General features: G+C 52.2%; 1 long non-coding RNA gene across 2 annotated transcripts in view; it reads left to right on the top strand.

Annotated features, from left to right (window-relative positions):
- LOC119567612 overlaps positions 1–5,536 on the top strand; it is a 37,006-nt gene extending 31,470 nt beyond the window's left edge. The window contains exons 2-3 of one of the 2 annotated variants that reach the window (XR_006285942.1): positions 415–585; positions 991–5,536. This is a non-coding gene — a long non-coding RNA (uncharacterized LOC119567612). Of the gene's footprint in view, positions 1–414 lie in introns of both variants that reach the window. The other variant, XR_006285943.1, reaches the window with a different exon arrangement.
- The last annotated feature ends 10,680 nt before the right edge of the window (positions 5,537–16,216 follow it).

Here is a 16,216-nt window from a genome sequence, read left to right as displayed (position 1 = left end):
GCAGCCCCCTTACCCCTGCCTGCATCTCCCCCCAGCCACGCCCTGCTCCCGGCTCTTGGGGGTTGGGCACAACCCTCAAAAGTTTGGGGGCTGCTGCTTTAAGGAAAACCGAGAGTCTCTCATTATCACATGACTCCAGGAGCTGGGGCCTTAAGGAAAACACCAAATATCGTGAGGTTTGCATTAAAACCGTGAGAGTGGGCAATGCTGATTCAAAGCAGCTTTCCTAGCTCCAGCCCATGGCACAGGGTAACAGTGGGGCAGTGGTAGAAACTAGAAAAAGCAACCGACAGGAAATGAGGGAAAAAACCTCCTTACCTAGCTGTACATTAAACTATGCAGTTTCTGTGAGTAAGGCAGCGTGGCATCTAGGTGAGGAGTCTAGAGCTATTTGTTGAATCACTTTGATAATAGGTGGGGAAATGCCCTGAATGAATGGAGCCTTACAGACAACTTCCTCTGCTGATGAGTATCCCATCCGCCTTCTGATTGGGCTGCAGATATGAAAGACCCTGAAAGGAATGCCAGCAGGGATTTCCCAGAGGCCTGCTGTTGGGGTGAGACTATTCCGTATCCTGTCCCCGGGTGAGAATCACCAGTAATAAGAGACTTCTGTTCTTCTCCTGTTATACAGATTTCACAGATTTTATGGAACCCTAGCTCATCTAGTCTGACCTCCTGTATGACCGTGGCCTGAGAATTTCACCAAGTAACGCCTTTAACGGGCCCAATAACTTATGTCTGGCTGAAAAATCTTCCAGAAAGACAACCCATTCTAGATCTGAAGCCATCCAGAATCCACCAGTTCCCTTGGCAGTTTCACAGAATCATAGGACTGTAAAGGACCTCGAGAGGTCATCTAGTCCAGTCCCCTGTGGCCGGACTAAGTATTATCGAGACCATCCCTTAACTAGTTTGCTCCAGTGTTTAACTACCCTTAAAATGTGAGTCTTATTTCTAACTGGAATTTGCCTGATTTTTATATTCCAGCCAGCGGTTCTTATGTGCCATGAGATTAAAAAAGCCTTTGGTATCAGATGGTAGAAAGTTGCCGACAACCAGATTCAAACTTACAGTATATGACTACGGGTCAGCTTTAATAGAAACGGATCATCATCTTGGGCCACCTACTTTGAAAAAAATATATATTCTAGGGTCCCAAATTTAGGTGATACCTGAGAAACAATAATAACAACAACTGACCGGACTAGATACAATAGGAGTGGAACCTGAGTGCTCAAGAACTAAACGCATGAGCGCCTCCAGCTTGAGCTAAAAGGTCAGACATTTGTGAGTGGGGTTCGTAATAGTTTATGTCCTCTATGGCTCAGCAGGAGAGGCACTTGTAACACAAGCTTATGTTAGTTCCCGCTAACCCTGCGTTCTTCACTATTATGGAGGGATAGAAGTCACGCCATAGCTAAGCTTGTAACTAGAGCCGGTCGCAAAAATTTAGATGCAAGAGTTTTCCATTGTTTTGTGGGAATGTGCCGAGTTTGATGGCGTTTTCAACAGGAAAATGTTTCATTTCGATAAGGACGAAATGTTTCTTTCCCGCTTTGTATGCAGCGTTGTTTGTGGCCATGTTGGCCCCAGGATGTTAGAGAGACAAGGTGGATGAGGAATTAGCTTTTGTTGGACTGACTCAACTTCAGTAAAAGTTTACCTCACCCACCTTGCCTCTCATTTCAGCCCTCGCATTATGATTCATTTTGTTTAAATGTAAGTATAATATTCATATATCAGATTAAATATATCTACAATATTTTAATATAGTAATGAAATATAAAAGTCAAAACAAACTGAATCAAAAAAATAAAGTCAAAATGAAATGTTTTTACCTGATCAAAGTGATTTAATGTTTTTAATCAAAATATTTCAATCGTCCTGAATCTAACTTTTTTCACACTTTTTATTTCAGAAGACATTTTTGAAATATTGGCTTTTCATTCCAATTCAGCAGAAAAAATTCCAAGATGCTGGAATTTCAGGAATTCCAGTTCCCGACAAGCTCTGCTTACAATTGTCATTCCAATAGAAACCTGATTTTTGTGCGCCATCAACAATCCTTATTTCTAGTTTAAATTTGTCAAGCTTGTTTCAGCCATTGGTTTCTTGTTCTATCTCCCTCAGCTAGATTAAAGAGTCCTTTAGTTCTTGGTATTAGAAAGTCATTACGAGTAGGACTCAAACTCATCGCATATGGTAGCTGTGTAGGTTTGACAGCTACTCATTGAGCCAACCACTTTCTCTAGAGAGCATTTATTTGTTCTAGTGTCCCGGTTTTAGGCAGACCCTGAGAAATAATAATTTTACTGAGCTCCTCCGAACCCTGGATCTTTTCAGTATCATGGAGAAATGAGAGTCAATCCATAGCTAAGCTTGCAACCGAGATTCTACCTGATTTTCACCCCCACATCCAGTCACAATGGCCTCAAAATGGGTAGGTTGGGTCTGGGTCCAAGGTAGAATAGTTCTACCAAGTTTGAAAGTAATCTGACATGGGGTTCTTGGGTTAGGACTCTCCCAGACCAGTGGGCTTAAATTATTGTAATTTATTTATTGGGCAGTCACTATTTGACAATAAATGCCTGCATCCCGATATGGCCCCTTTGCAGTGATCTAGCATCGCAAAGGGTATAAAACTGCCTTGACTGGGGAAATAAGGATTCGCTCACCTTGGGTGAATCAGATGGTCTAGAACTAGAAGAGCTGCCCTATTCCACTCCCTCACACCCTCTGCACCCTTGTGTAGGGGGCATATGGGAGCATGGCCAGGGGAGGGAGCCTGGCTGGAATTCCGCTGCTCTCAGGTGATCTCTGGCTGGGATAACCGCCCCTTTGGAAGATTGGAGTTGCGCAAACTTACTCCACCGGTTGATGCAGCCTCCTGCAGCCCCGGATGCAAGGACAAAGAGTGCCAAGGTGGCATCTGCTGCCTGCCAGCCAGTTGGGTCCTGCAGCTTGAGCCAAGTGGAAAGATGGCCCCATGGCCAAAGTGTTGGGTTACAACTCAGGAGATCCAAGTGCCAGCTCTTCTTCTCCCACAGGTGTCCTGGGTACCCTTGCTCAAATCGCGTCGTCTCTCCATGCTTCACCTCCCCATCTGTGAAATAGGTGTTATAATCCTTCCTCTGTCTACCTTAAATAGTAAATTCTTCAGGGCAGGGACTGTCTCTCCCTGTGTGTCTGTGCAGCAACTTGTACAACAGGACCTCCCAGTGCTATTGTAACTATAACGCTCCTCGGGGTGGGCCCTTCACTTCCATTCTAGTTTTTCTGAGTATTTTGTTATTGTTTTCCCCAACTCCTGGAGTCATGTGATTACGGACGTGAACATGCCCCTCTGAGACCAATGGGAGTTTTGCCATTGACTTCACTGCGAGTTGGATCTATTGAGAATCTCAGGTTTGTTTCGTTTCAACGTAGGTGTTCAGGGCTCACCTGAGCCCAGCACCCCACAGAGCGGGTTCGCCACGGGTTTATGGAAAAACGAATTAATCATGAACTGCAAATAGCCACCTGGACATTATAGTCCAGAACATAATAGCCTTTCTCAGAGGTTCAAGGCAAATACTGTCAAAGTTATGGCCCTGACCGGCCAGGTTACTGGGATTAGGGCAGGGAGAGCCAGCCTTCCCCATCTTGGTTTCTACCTGGATTAGCCCTTCCTAGAAGCAAATAGCCCTTTAGAGCCAGCCTGCTGGGCCCTTATTGGCCTCCCCCTGCTCCCAGACCCTCTAGGTACTGGAGGACCAACTCTTGCTGGTTCTGCCCGCGGCTGATCATGGAGACATCTCCAGGCACACACCGGAGCTCTCAGCTTGCAGCATTTCCCTTCCAGCAGGACTCCTTCAGAGCGCAAGGTGTGCCCAGCCGGTGGGTCCTCAGGTAGGCGCAGCAAACACCTGGTGCGTCCTGTCACTGTAAATTTCTACCCTTCGCGTTTGCCCAGAAAGGCTTGAAGATGTGATTCAAAGGCAGAGCGCAGGGCGGGTTCTTAAATAACCGATTCCAGGCCTTCCAATACCGATTTTCTTAGAGCTTAATAACAGAGCAGAGCTTTTCAAGGAGTCTTTGGTCTCCAAAGCCACTTTCCAAAGTCCAGCTTGTTCCCATAAATTTGTGGCTAAGGCCAGGTCTACAGGGGAAACTTGCCAGTGTAGCCGTGTCGCTTAGGGGTATGATTTTCTGTGATCTTTCTATACTGGCAAAAGCCCTAGTGTAGATGCTGTTGTCCCGCCATCAACGTGCTTTTGCTGGGAGAGCTTTTTTCTCTTGGGGAACTGGTGTAAGCTCTGCTGGCAAATGCCCACTTTGCCGGGATAAACGACATCTCCACTTGGAAGGTGTGACTCTCCGTGCCCCCAAAGCAGCATCCTAGCACCCCCCTATTCACCACTGTCATATGACTCTGCGACGGTTTGTGCAAAGTGTGCCTTGGGAGGTATCATTTAAGAAGTCTTCATCTGTTGAACATTAATGTCCGGTTGGGCTGTATGTTAGGACTCTCATTGTGCGTGAAGTTATGAAATATTGCTATACGTGTTACTGAACTATCTTGGGAGACGCCACAGCCAGCCTTTCAGTTGTGACAAAGGCGCAACCACCTAGTCAGACAGGTGTTGACAGCCGATCAAGAAGAATTCACTCTCCCGAGGCTCCTTAGGGAGGGCACATACCCGAGGTGGATTGCCTGACCCCCATGTCACAGCAAGGATCTTTCTAGCAGCTAGACGAAAGTATAAAAGCGGGAGAGTAACGTCATCACTTGCCTCCCCCAACCCTGCCCCGTCTCAACACCTGGAAGATCATCTGGAAGAGAGAGACTTTGAACCAGGGAGATTGGTCCCAGGCTGGAAGGGAGTTCAGTCTGAGTGTTGAGATCATAGGTGCTTTCTAATTTTACTGGGGGTGCTTGACCCCCACTCTGCCCCAGGCCCGACCCCCACTCTACCCCTTCACTCAAGGCCCCACCCTGCCCTGCCTCTCTCTGCCTCAATACACCCCTCCCCTAAGTGTGCCCCACCCTTGCTCTGCCATATCCCCCACCCGGCGCCTCCTGCATGCCTCTGAACAGCTGATCAGTGGCGGGCGGGAAGTGCTGGGAGGGAGGGCTCCAGCCCCAGAGAACCCACTGAGTCAGCGCCTATAAACTGTAAGCTGCCTATGAGCCTATCAGCATCTATCAGGGTGAGAGACTGTTTGATTCAAATCTTGCTTAGTCTGTGAAAGTTAGAATTTAGACTGCGATTTTATGTCTATTTCATATGTAACCAACTCTTATCTCTCTGCCTGCTACTTATCATCACTTAAAATCTATCCTTCCGTAGTTAATAAATCTGTCCTACATGTTACCTAAAACAGTGTGTTTTGGGTTGAAGTGCTTGGGGGAATCTCAGCCCAGGTTAACAAGGGCGCTTGCACGTCCACTACCTTTTTGTCAGTGGTGAAGTAACTAACCAACTTGCCCTGTCCAAGGGAACCTTGAGCAGTGTAAGATGGTATATTTCTGAGGTGCAGGGCTGGGGTGATTGTCTGGTGCCTCTCTCCGTGTGATTCATGAGTGTCTCAGGGAACATCCATGCAATTTAGCTGGGCGTGGGGCTCCACATGCTGATGGCTGAGTGATCACAGCACCTGAAGGGGTTTGCTGCTTGTCACTGGCATAGCTCTGTGAGAGACAGCCCAGGCTGGAGAGTTAAGGGGGCACAGCAGCCCCACAGCCCCAGGTTGTACCCCGGGGATCCTGTCACAGCGGGTTAGCCAATCTAGCCATGCTGGTCGAGCTGTACCAGCAAAGCTTTTCCAGGGTGGACCTGATCTGAGCCACCCACCCAGAAAGCCGTGGGGTAAAGCGAATTTCCTCCTCCTGTTACATGTTCAAACTTAAACATGTCCCAACTTCAGCCTGTGGGATTCGTTGAATTGGAACGTACACAAAGCCAAGGAAAATTCTTAGGAAGGAGTGTTGTGCAGTTGATCGTTAAATCAGTTATCTGTGACAGATTGCCCCATCCCTCTGCCAACAGACAGTTTTGGTTTTCCCTGGAAGCCGTCTAGCTGAACAAACAGACATCCTGCAGCTGGCCTGTAAAGTTGTGCAAAGTTCCCTGTTTTATTCTGCCAGGGCTCAGGGCCTGGTTCCCTGCTGCAATCCGTCTCCTATGCATTGCTCACGCATTGCAAAGGGCCTGGCAGGGCTGGACTTATTGGTGGGTGCCGTGGTCAGGGGGTGCAGTGCTCAAGAGGGTGTTAAATGAAAACATTCCAATAGCAGCCCCACTCTGCCCCAGCCTGGCTCTGCACCCCCAGCCCTGTCCTTCAGCCCCAGTTCGGAGCAGGACCCAGAACGGGAGGGGAACAGGGAAGGGAGTTCGCATATAGATTAGCGGGAAGACAATAAACAGGCTGTTTGCTTTGTGTTAGGGAAGTGCCCCCTCCCCCAAAGGACAAAGACCCCCGAACACAAGGGAAGTGCTGGGGCCTAACGGCTGTGAGTTGCACCTTCCTCTTAAGTGGTTTGCCCAAAGCTTTGTGGTTGTTACAGGCCAACGGCCTTCCTATACCCCGAGCCCCCTTTCCCTGCCATTGCCCCCTTTCCCCCCCACCCCGGCAAGAACTGAAAGACGGTTCCCACCCCTGCCAACCCGTGACCGCGGAGTAATGCACAGAGCAGAGCGCGACAAGCCCGGAGGCTGTGGGCTGGATTCTCATGAGCCCGGTGTACATGCAGAGCGACCCCACGGCCGTCCATGGGGTCAGGGCTGGCTTCTGCTCTCGATGTCCCCCCTGACTTCAGCGAAGTGACCCCGGTTCATAACTAGTGCAGGGCAGAACAGGCCGGGGCTTTCTGTGCAGACAGAAAACAGCAGCGAATTCTGCTGGTTCATCCCACAATGCTGGGGTAAGTTCATGCTGCAGGCACCTCTCAGGGGATGATCCTTTATCAAGAGCTGATAAGTGATTGCCCAGTGTTCCAGTAAATGGTTAATCGTTCTACCTTGGACCCCGACAAGAGTGAGGAGAACTGAGGGGAGCCCCGGAGGGGGAAGGACCTTTTGGGCGTGCAGCAGCTGGGACTGGGAAGGCCCCGGATGGGGACTGAACCGCCACTGGACTTGGAAGAAGGGCTGGTGCCACGGAAAACCCAGAGAGGGCGTCGGGAGAAGACACTGGCTGGGACGGGCCCTTGCGGCCAAGGGAGTGGCCAATCGGTGGGGGTGGGGGGGTGAGACGTAAAGCCCCCTGCAAGGCCCCCAGAGGTGAGGATACACCCTGACTGTAGAGGGCACGGAGGAGGTGAGGGAGCGGGGAGGGATAGCTCAGTGGTTTGAGCATTGGCCTGCTAAAGCCAGGGTTGTGAGTTCAGTCCTTGAGGGGGCCATTTAGGGATCTGGGGCAAAAATTGGGGGATTAGTCCTGTTTTGAGCAAGGGGTTGGACTAGATGACCTCCTGAGGTCCCTTCCAACCCTGATATTCTATGGTTCTATGATCTATGATTCTGTGGCTGCTGCATGGCACATGCCAGCACCCCCCAAGAGATGGGCAGCCCCTTTGGGACCCAGCGTGAGCCCCAGCAGGCCTGGTGTGGCCCCAACCCCTGGCTTCAGGCAGCTGCACTCAGCCCTGTTGTGGTCTCTCTGCCTTTCGATTCCCCTAGAGAAGCGCTGGGAATCTGGTGCAGAGCTATTGCAGGGCGGGGAAGTGTTCAAACCATGGTTTCTAGTTCAGTGCAATGCAGCCTTTTCTGAGAAATGAAACCTATGGAGCTTGGTGACATGACAAGTTTTTTCAGTTTTGTTTTCTTCTCAGCTCTTTACCGGTCCACGTACTCTCTGAGCTCAAATGTCACGCGAAGGTGCCATTGATAAACGGTCGATGACCCCTGGATCGTCCAAGCATGTCACAGACCTGGGGCAGGCTGTGTTCCAGCTGGATATAAGCCGCCTCTGGACCAACTGGCCTCTACCAGGCTGGAACAATGATTAACCATTTACTGGAACATCTGGCAATCACTTATCAGCTCTGGATAAAGGATCAAGTCAGTTTGTTCTTCCCTAGCTGGCACGTCCCTATCACAAAGCAAAGAGCCTGTTTATTGTCTTCCCGCTAATCTATATGCGAGCTCCCTTCCCTGTTCCTGTTCTCCTTGGTTGGTGCCCAGCAGAGCTCCAGGCTCCAGTCTGACAGGCTGGATAAGGGCAGCAGGAGAAGGGCTTCCCCCCGGCCCAGCTCAGCCGGTCCCTTGGCTGTAGCTGTCCCTGCCTGGCCAGTGAGGATCAGAGCTGCCCTGGGCGTGGGCCCTGCTGGCATGAACCTCCCTCTCCATGCCCCACCCTGCCCCTCTGACGGCCCCAGGGACAGGGACAGAGCCCACTGGAAAGGCTCCCCTGACTCCACTGGGTTTGGCATCACCCCTCCCAGCCCAGCGCTGTCACCCTGGGGGGCCTAGAGGCAGGCACCCCAGTCAGAGGGGCTGAGGCCCCGGGCAGCCCAGGCTAACCCGCGTCTGCTACAGCCCCAGGATTATTAACACACCTGGCCCGTTAGCTCAGGGGTGCCGCCGGGTGTACTGGGAACAAACCCGCATTGGGGTCAGCTGCAGGGACTGAACCGGGGGCCTTGGGGACTGAAAACAGGAGCCTTCACTGCTTGAGCCACAAGGGCCCCTCTGGTAATGAAGAGGCAAGTAGCAAACTCTGCTGTGGTGTGTCCGCTAGAGGAGGGCAAAGCCCCACTGGGTCAGCAGGGGTTAGGTACCATGTGAGAATCAGGCCACGTTCAGCTGACCGGCTTTAGGTTCCTGGGTTTGAAAGCGTCCGTCTGTCGTGTTTGCAATTCTGGGCCCACCCAGCCCCACCGCCCCAGCCGCAGAGACCCAGCAAAAGCGATGAGTTTGCAACAACGGCTCTACTTCAAGCCAAATGCTGCAGCCTGGGCCCTTTTTTCAATAAAAACAGTTTTTCTTCTACTTGCGCAGAGGGCTCGTTTCCAAGGCCTTCCCGTAGGAAAGGGCCCTGGCCTGCAATTGTGATGATTCCACTAAAATAATTTATTCCCTTATAACTAAGAACAAATGTTCCCATGGAAAATCCCCTTCCTACGAGAAGCCGGGGGCGGGAGGTCAAAATAAGGCTCGCCATGGTCCTCTGGCTGCAGCTTTAACTAGAGGGTCGCATCCTTTGTACCTTGTGCTGGCTGAGCTCCTTGTACCCACCTGGGATCCTGGTGTCCCTTCGTTTCCTGGGTGCCCCCCTCCCCTTTCCCTCTCTCGCAGGGACATGTGCGAATAGCTCAGCTTGTGTGATTTATTTCTTTTCATCGGGGCCGGCCTTACGGCTGGGCGATGTAGGCGACCGCCCAGGGCTCTTTGGTCAGCGGGCCCAGGGGGCGCTGTCTGAATGCTGCGCGCTGGCCGGCGTCGGCTGCTGGAGTGGGGGTGAATGGCGGGTCAGATGGGGGGCTGAGTGATGCCACCCAGAGCTGCCAGCTTGGCGGGGAGGCCCAGGCAGCCGGGCTCAACCCTGCAGAGCAAGCCGGCCGGCGACTGGGTTCCTGCGGGCACAGGCAGGAGCCATGCACCCGCTCTCCTCCTCCTCCAAGGGGGCCAGGGGGTGTATAGCCGGGGGAGCCCCCAGGCTCGGAAACTCCTCCCTGGGCAGCCCGGCCGGGCTGTGGGGCTGCGAGCTGGTTCCCGCGCCCCGCGCTGCTGTTCTCAAACTCAAAGAAAGGGCACCAAGGTACGAGTTGGCCCAAGGTGCCGTTTTCCCTAAGGCCGGCCCTGCTTTTCGTTCTGCGAGGGGGATCGGTCGTTCAGGGTGTCCCCCTTTTAAACTCCAGGGGAACGCTGGGCAGAGCTGAGATGGGGAGTTGTTAGGCTGGGAGGTTTTAACAGCTGCCATCAACCAGTTCTTTGATCCAGAGACAATTACAGACCTGGGTAGAGGTGATGGGGAGCTAACCCAGTGCCAGGGGGTCTCTGTGTGCCCCTTTCTCCCCCGGATTTTTACCCAAATCGATAGGGTTCTGCCTACGGATGCCTAGAACATTCCCCAAAACTTTGGGATCGATCGGCCACGGTGTCCAGAAGTTATCCCGTTACAGCCAGGCAGAGAAGCCACGTCACGTTGACCGTTGGGCTTTGCTTCATTCGGCCACCTCGGGCGCCCCAGCCAGCGTCTGCCCAGAGCTGCAGAGAGCAGATGCCCGTCCCAAGCGAACAGGGCCGGTTTCCCAGCTGGCGCAGAGCGGTGTTGCTCCATTGGATCAAGGGGGCCCGATCTGCCCCTGGCGTAGGGTGGGGGTTGCCCCCTGGGAGTCAAGGGGCTGATGCCGGTTCATGCTGACTTCCTCGCGTTGGCGTGGGAGTGGTATGTATGACATGACAGACAGGGCCCTTCCTTCCCTGAGGAATCTGTCTCATGTCGGGTGTGAACCATGCGGATTCGTAAAAATGTTTCCTCCTCCTGAGCTATTTGGCAGCCGGGAGCTTTAGCAGCGAGACCCAGTTCATGCCTTTCTCCCATACTCCCGAATTGCCTCCCCAGCTGCCCCCTTCCCACCAGCCAAACCTTCCATTTCCCCCCCACCCCCTACAGTTCCTAGATGCAGTTCTGGGCCACAACTTCAAACCGTCCAGACACCTCAAAGGATGGGAATGTGGGGGAGGAAACCGAGTGGGGTTTAAGAGAAACAGCTCACCAGGACACCGATGCGTGGAGTCATTTTCATATCTGATGCAATGAAAGTCAGTTCTGCAGAATTTCCCTCTGACTCCCCTGGGATGACTCAGGCCACCCCTACACTATGAAGTCGGCCGAACATACGTCGGCCCACAGCCACCGGGGTAATTACGGCGGCTTTTCACACCCACGCCATGCGCCTTGTGTTGGCGGTGGGGGGCTTCCTCGCCGGGGGCACTTTCACCAAATTAACCGACGCGGTGGGGCACGGAGAGCCCGGAGCCCTGCCCCCCGCCCCGGGCCTGAGAGCCGGAAGAGTCAACGCCGCGTCCCCCCTGACCCCGGGTGGACCGAACTACGTCGACCGAAACGCTGCGCCTCCCGCAGAGGTGGAGTGATGAGGTCGGCGTCGTGGGTGGCTCACGTCGGCGGGAGCAGCATTGTGGTGGCGAGGCTTGTAGACTGAGGTCAGTGTGAGCTGCCTTACGTCGGCCTAACTCTGTAGTGTAGACAGGGGCGGTGCAAGGAGGTTTCACGCCCTCGGCGAAACTTCCACCTTGCGCCGCCCCCCCCGCCGCCCTGAGGCGCCCCCCCGTGGCAGCTCCCCACCGCTGCCCTCCCCCTCGGCCAGGGGAGCACCCCCTGCGGCAGCTCCCTGCCACCCCCTCCCCCCTCGACCCAAGCAGGCCCCCCCCGCGGCAGCTCCCCCCCCTCAGCCCAGGGAGTGCCCCCCCGTGGCAACTCCCCGTCGCTGCCCCCCCACTCGGTCCGGGCAGCCCCCACCCCGCGGCAGTTCCCCGCCGGCCCCTCCCCCTCCACCCCTGGCAGCTCCCCGTCGCCCTCTCCCCGCGCCCCCCTACCCCAGCTCACCTCCGCTCCACCGCCACCCCCAACCACTTGGCGCGCTTGGCGACCGCCTAGTTTGCCTAGTGGTTGAGCAGGCCCTGAGTGTAACCCGAGACCCCAGAGGCTTGGTTTAGGGCTTAGGTCCAGACAGCCATGGGTTGTTTTTATCCCTGTGTGGACATACCCACCGAACACCCTGGGCATGGACTCATGTTAGTGTCCCAGCCTCTCCCCTCTCCTTTGACTGTAGTTAATACTCCGCCGGCCCATTTCTCTGGTCAGTGGTTTGCAAATTATTGTTCTTGGGCTGAAGCAAAACAGACGCGGCTTTAATCCTGGAGCCGCCATCCAGGAGAATATGGGCATTGGGCATCTGGTTGTCTTTAAAGAGACGGGACCCTAAAAGAGTTAGCTGGGAAAAGATCTATAAGACCAAGTCCATGCCCCTGTCAGGACTGGCCTCAAGAGAGGAGGGTTTGAGGAAAATCAGTGGGGTCTGGAAGAATCAATGTTTTGTCACTGATGCGCTGTGTGACCATGACCAAGTCACTGCACCTCCCTGCCTCAGTTTCCCCATCTGTAAGTGGAGTGATAATATTTGCACACCTACCTTGTGTGTGTATTGTAAAGCTTAATTTGTTCGTGTCTGTGCACTGCTTTCAACACGCAGCGTGCTATGTAAACGCTACGTTGGATTATTAACCTAGAAAGTTTGGATTTTTAGGAGGCTTTTTAAGAGAACTGGTCGAAACTTTTTTCCCTCCAGAGAAAAACTCTTGAGCAAAAAGTTTCCATCCAAAGATTGAGTCCGAATTTTTCACAGGAAACTTTTGCCCCAGTTCAAAAACGCTGACGGTTGGAATCACTGTCCCTGCGGGGTGCAAACTGAATAGTTCAGCTTTTCGCTTTCAGTAACGATTCTTCTTTTGTGAGTTCCTTCTGCCTATTGTCCTGAAGGCCTGGATCCAAACCAGCTGGTGTTTACTCAATGACTGGCTTTGGATAGGTGGAGCAGGCGAATCCTGTTTGGACGAGTCCAATGCTTTAACTAATCCTCACCTATCAGCCAGGTGCAGCCTGGGTTTGGTTCTAATTAAATTGTCAGTGTGCATGTGTGTGTGTGTTTTCTTTGTCACGCTTCAAAGGACTTTGTGAAACAAACCCACTGGGTGGGAGCTGGGCGGGGCAGGCACTGCAGCTGCAGGAAGATCCCTGGAGGGGTCAGCGGGGGGCCGGTTTTTAGAGGGAAGGGGAAGCAGCAAGTGGATGCTCAGAAGGGGAAGTTGAGGCTGGGCCCTGCAGCCAGCTGTCTCCTTAGCACTAGCTTTCGGCCAGGTAGGCAAAGGGGGGAGAGGCTGGACTGCTGCCCTTAGGCTGCTTTAACTTATCCTACGGGCTGAGCCCTGCGGGTCCACAGAATACAGAGCACAAAGGGGGCTTCAAGCTGCCTTGACCCACCTCTGTCCCTTTCCCAAGAACAAGAGAAAAAGAATGAGGCCCATTGGGAGCTACCAGAGCAATGTGACTATGGTACAGGGAGGGCTTGTGAGAACTAGTTGTGGCTGGCAAGGCGCTGTGCTCCAGGGTTTAACTGGTGTAGATTTACAGGGCTGTTACTGGATTGTCAATATCTTCATAGATGGGTGTTGGAGTAGCCTGGTGATATGCCAGAGAGTTCTCACACTTCTTGGCATCATTACTAAAAATGCCCCTTGCATCCCTGGCATATTGTTTTCAGAGTGTGCAGGACCCTTCCAGGGGTTCGTGTCACTGGAGCAGGGCCTTCCGGGCTTTAGATGCTCTTGAAAATGCCGCCCATAGGCGCCAATCCTGCAAAGACTTATGCAAGTACAGTACTTCGCTAGATGCATTGAGTAGCCTTTGAAGTCAAGCAGGCTACTCGTAGACCGAAAGCCCATGGGTGAGTGTTTGCAGGACCAGGGCCGTAAGTAGCACATGGAATGTGTCTTGGTGTTAATTCCACCCCTCTAGAAATATCAGTGGGCTATTTCAGTTTTTGCATAATATTTGCCTTGTGCAATGCGTTTCTTTTACGCAATGCAGGAAATCGCAGCTAGTATTTCCCAGTGCTCCAGAAATCTGGAGCCTTTCCCCCCTATTGCATAACTTTCTTTCTCCACAACTTCCCTACAACCCAAATCCCATGAACACTCAAAATTGCTGAACAGAGTTGGTTAGAAAACATTTTTTCCATGGAAAATTCAGTTTTTTGAGTGGAAAAAATTGAAACCCAAATATTCATAGGTGAAGACCAAACGTTTCAATTCAGAAATGCTACCCCAAAGCCTTGTGGGGGTTGTAATTCAGATGCTTCATGCCTCTGTTCTTCTCTATAGGCCAGGCTCCCCAGCCGGACTACATCTCCCATGATGCACCATGGCCTCCTCTCTTGTTGAGCCACTGCAGTGCATCATGACAGTCCTGTGGCCAATAAGCGTCGTAGAATCGTAAGACGGGAAGGGACCTCAGGAGGTCTCCTAGTCCTGCCCCCTCCACTGAGGCAGGACTAAGTATTATCTAGACCGTCCCTGACAGGTAATTGTTCTTAAAAACCTCCAGTGCTCGTGATTCTACAACCTCCGTAGGTAACTTATTCCAGTGCTTAGCCACCCTGACCATTAGGAAGCTCTTTCTAATGTCTAACCTAAATCTTCCTTGATGCAATTTAAGCCCGTTGCTTCTTGTCCTTTTGATCCGGGATCGAGTCCCCAGTGAAGTGAACAGACAGCAGAGCGAAGTGCAGGATGCCGTTGTTGAAAGCAGGTACAGGAAAATGCGATGGGCCGAGCATAGAGCGAGGCTCCCTGACAATCAATGGACTGCAGCTGTCGCCGAGTGGTATCCATGGGATCTGAAACCACCACTCGGCTGACCTCCAAAGAGGGGAAGATTTTATCGTGGAAAAGCCTGGCTGCACACGGAGAAGGAAGGCCAGGGTAAGAGAAGAACGGAAGACGTGTTGTGATCGGCGCAATCTATATGAGGGCTGAAGGACCAATTGATCAAGGTGATCAAGGCTACTTGTTCCGTCCCCAGTGGATAAGGAGAACAATGAGAAGTCCTAAGGAATCTCCATCCTTAGAGGTTTTTAAGGTCAGGCTTGACAAAGCCCTGACTGGGATGATTTAGTTGGGGTTGGTCCTGCTTTGAGCAGGGGATTGGACTAGATGACTTCCTGAGGTCTCTTCCAACCCTAGTATTCGATGATTCCGGGATTCTATTCCCAGTTCGACCACAATCTCTTTTGTGCAAGTCACTTCACTCATCATAACAACCTTTTACGTACTTGAAGACCGTTATCAGTCCCCCCCCTCGGTCTTCCATTCTCCACACTAAACAAACCCAATTTTTTCAGTCTGTCCTTATGGGAGATGTAGTCCAGTTGGAGAGTCAGGGAGCAAGGGCAAGGGTGAATGGGGCCCAGTCTGGTTGAATCAGTATTAATTACTGCATTCACGCTAAACAGAGCGCCTCCGGGGCAGGGGAAACAGCCCTGGTTAGGAAAATGGAAAAGGAGCCTCGTTTGAGATGGAAATTTCTCAGCTGAGTGGGGATTTGTATAGCAAAGAGCCTGGGACACACACTTTTGAGGCAGCTGATCCAGTCACAGTGTCGATAGCTGCTGACACTCCGCAGCGGTGGAATCGGGCGCGTGCGGTCCAAGTGTGACAGTGTATAAGGGTGGGAGAGGACAGCATGTGTGTGGTCAAGTAGAGGGATGAGACTGAAAGAACACTGTGCCTACGTGCTGTGCAGCTCCCACCCCTAGACTGTGTGTGGTTGGGGCCCGGGTCCCTCACAAGAGGCTGTTAAGGAAACTTAAGGCAGCTGTTCCAAAGCTCATTGACATTCGCGAGTGGCTTTGCATGAACTTCAATGAGCAGTGGGGTGAGGCCCAGGATCAGAGGCAAATTATTAATACGGGAGTATCTGTGGCCACCAGCCCTATGCAAGCACACAACAAAGAGACCAGCTCTTTTGCAAGAAGCTGTGGGAGATAAGTGGTGGCCGGTGGAAACCTGTCCTGTGCTCTCCGTGCTGCTTTCCCCTGGAATATCCAGTCGATTTCAAGGCCTTGATCCTTATCTTCAAGGCGCTCCATGGCCCGGGCCCAGGGTAGCCAAAGGAGCTGTAAGCTCCGAGATGAGGATCATGGGTAACAACTCTGCTTCTCAGGCACCCAAGGGATCCCTCTAGCTTAATGGTAAAGCACGTCAGTGCAAGGGCGAGCTTTCTTGGGGGACCTGCTTTGAAACAGGTGTGGATTCCCCTAGGCACTAAAGACCATCACAAACCTCCCCACTTACAACTAGCTGAAATATTTCAATCAAAAAATGTTGGCAAAAAATTAGATGAGTCAACAGTGAAACAGTTTGCGAGTTCATGTCGATTTCGCCAGTTTGCTCATTTCAGGGAGCGGGAACCACCCTTAAATGCTGAAGAAATCACAACGCTTTGTTTTGCCATCTTCCGTTCAAAATATCTTTTTTTTCCGTTCAGAAATTTCCTTTCGTTTTAGGTCAATCAATTCAACCCTTTCAAAAAAGAAGCCTTGAAATCAAAACCCAATGTTTCATTTCGGGCCGAGCGAAAGGCGTTTAGTTCCACCTCTTCCCGTTTTTTGGGACTTTTTCTTATATAGGGGCTATTACCTCCCACCCCC

This window comes from Chelonia mydas, chromosome 14 (genome assembly GCF_015237465.2).
Source record: "Chelonia mydas isolate rCheMyd1 chromosome 14, rCheMyd1.pri.v2, whole genome shotgun sequence".
Taxonomy (NCBI): Eukaryota; Metazoa; Chordata; order Testudines; family Cheloniidae; genus Chelonia; species Chelonia mydas.
The sequence above is the reverse complement of the archived record's forward strand: the minus strand, read 5'-3'. Positions and strand labels throughout refer to the sequence as shown.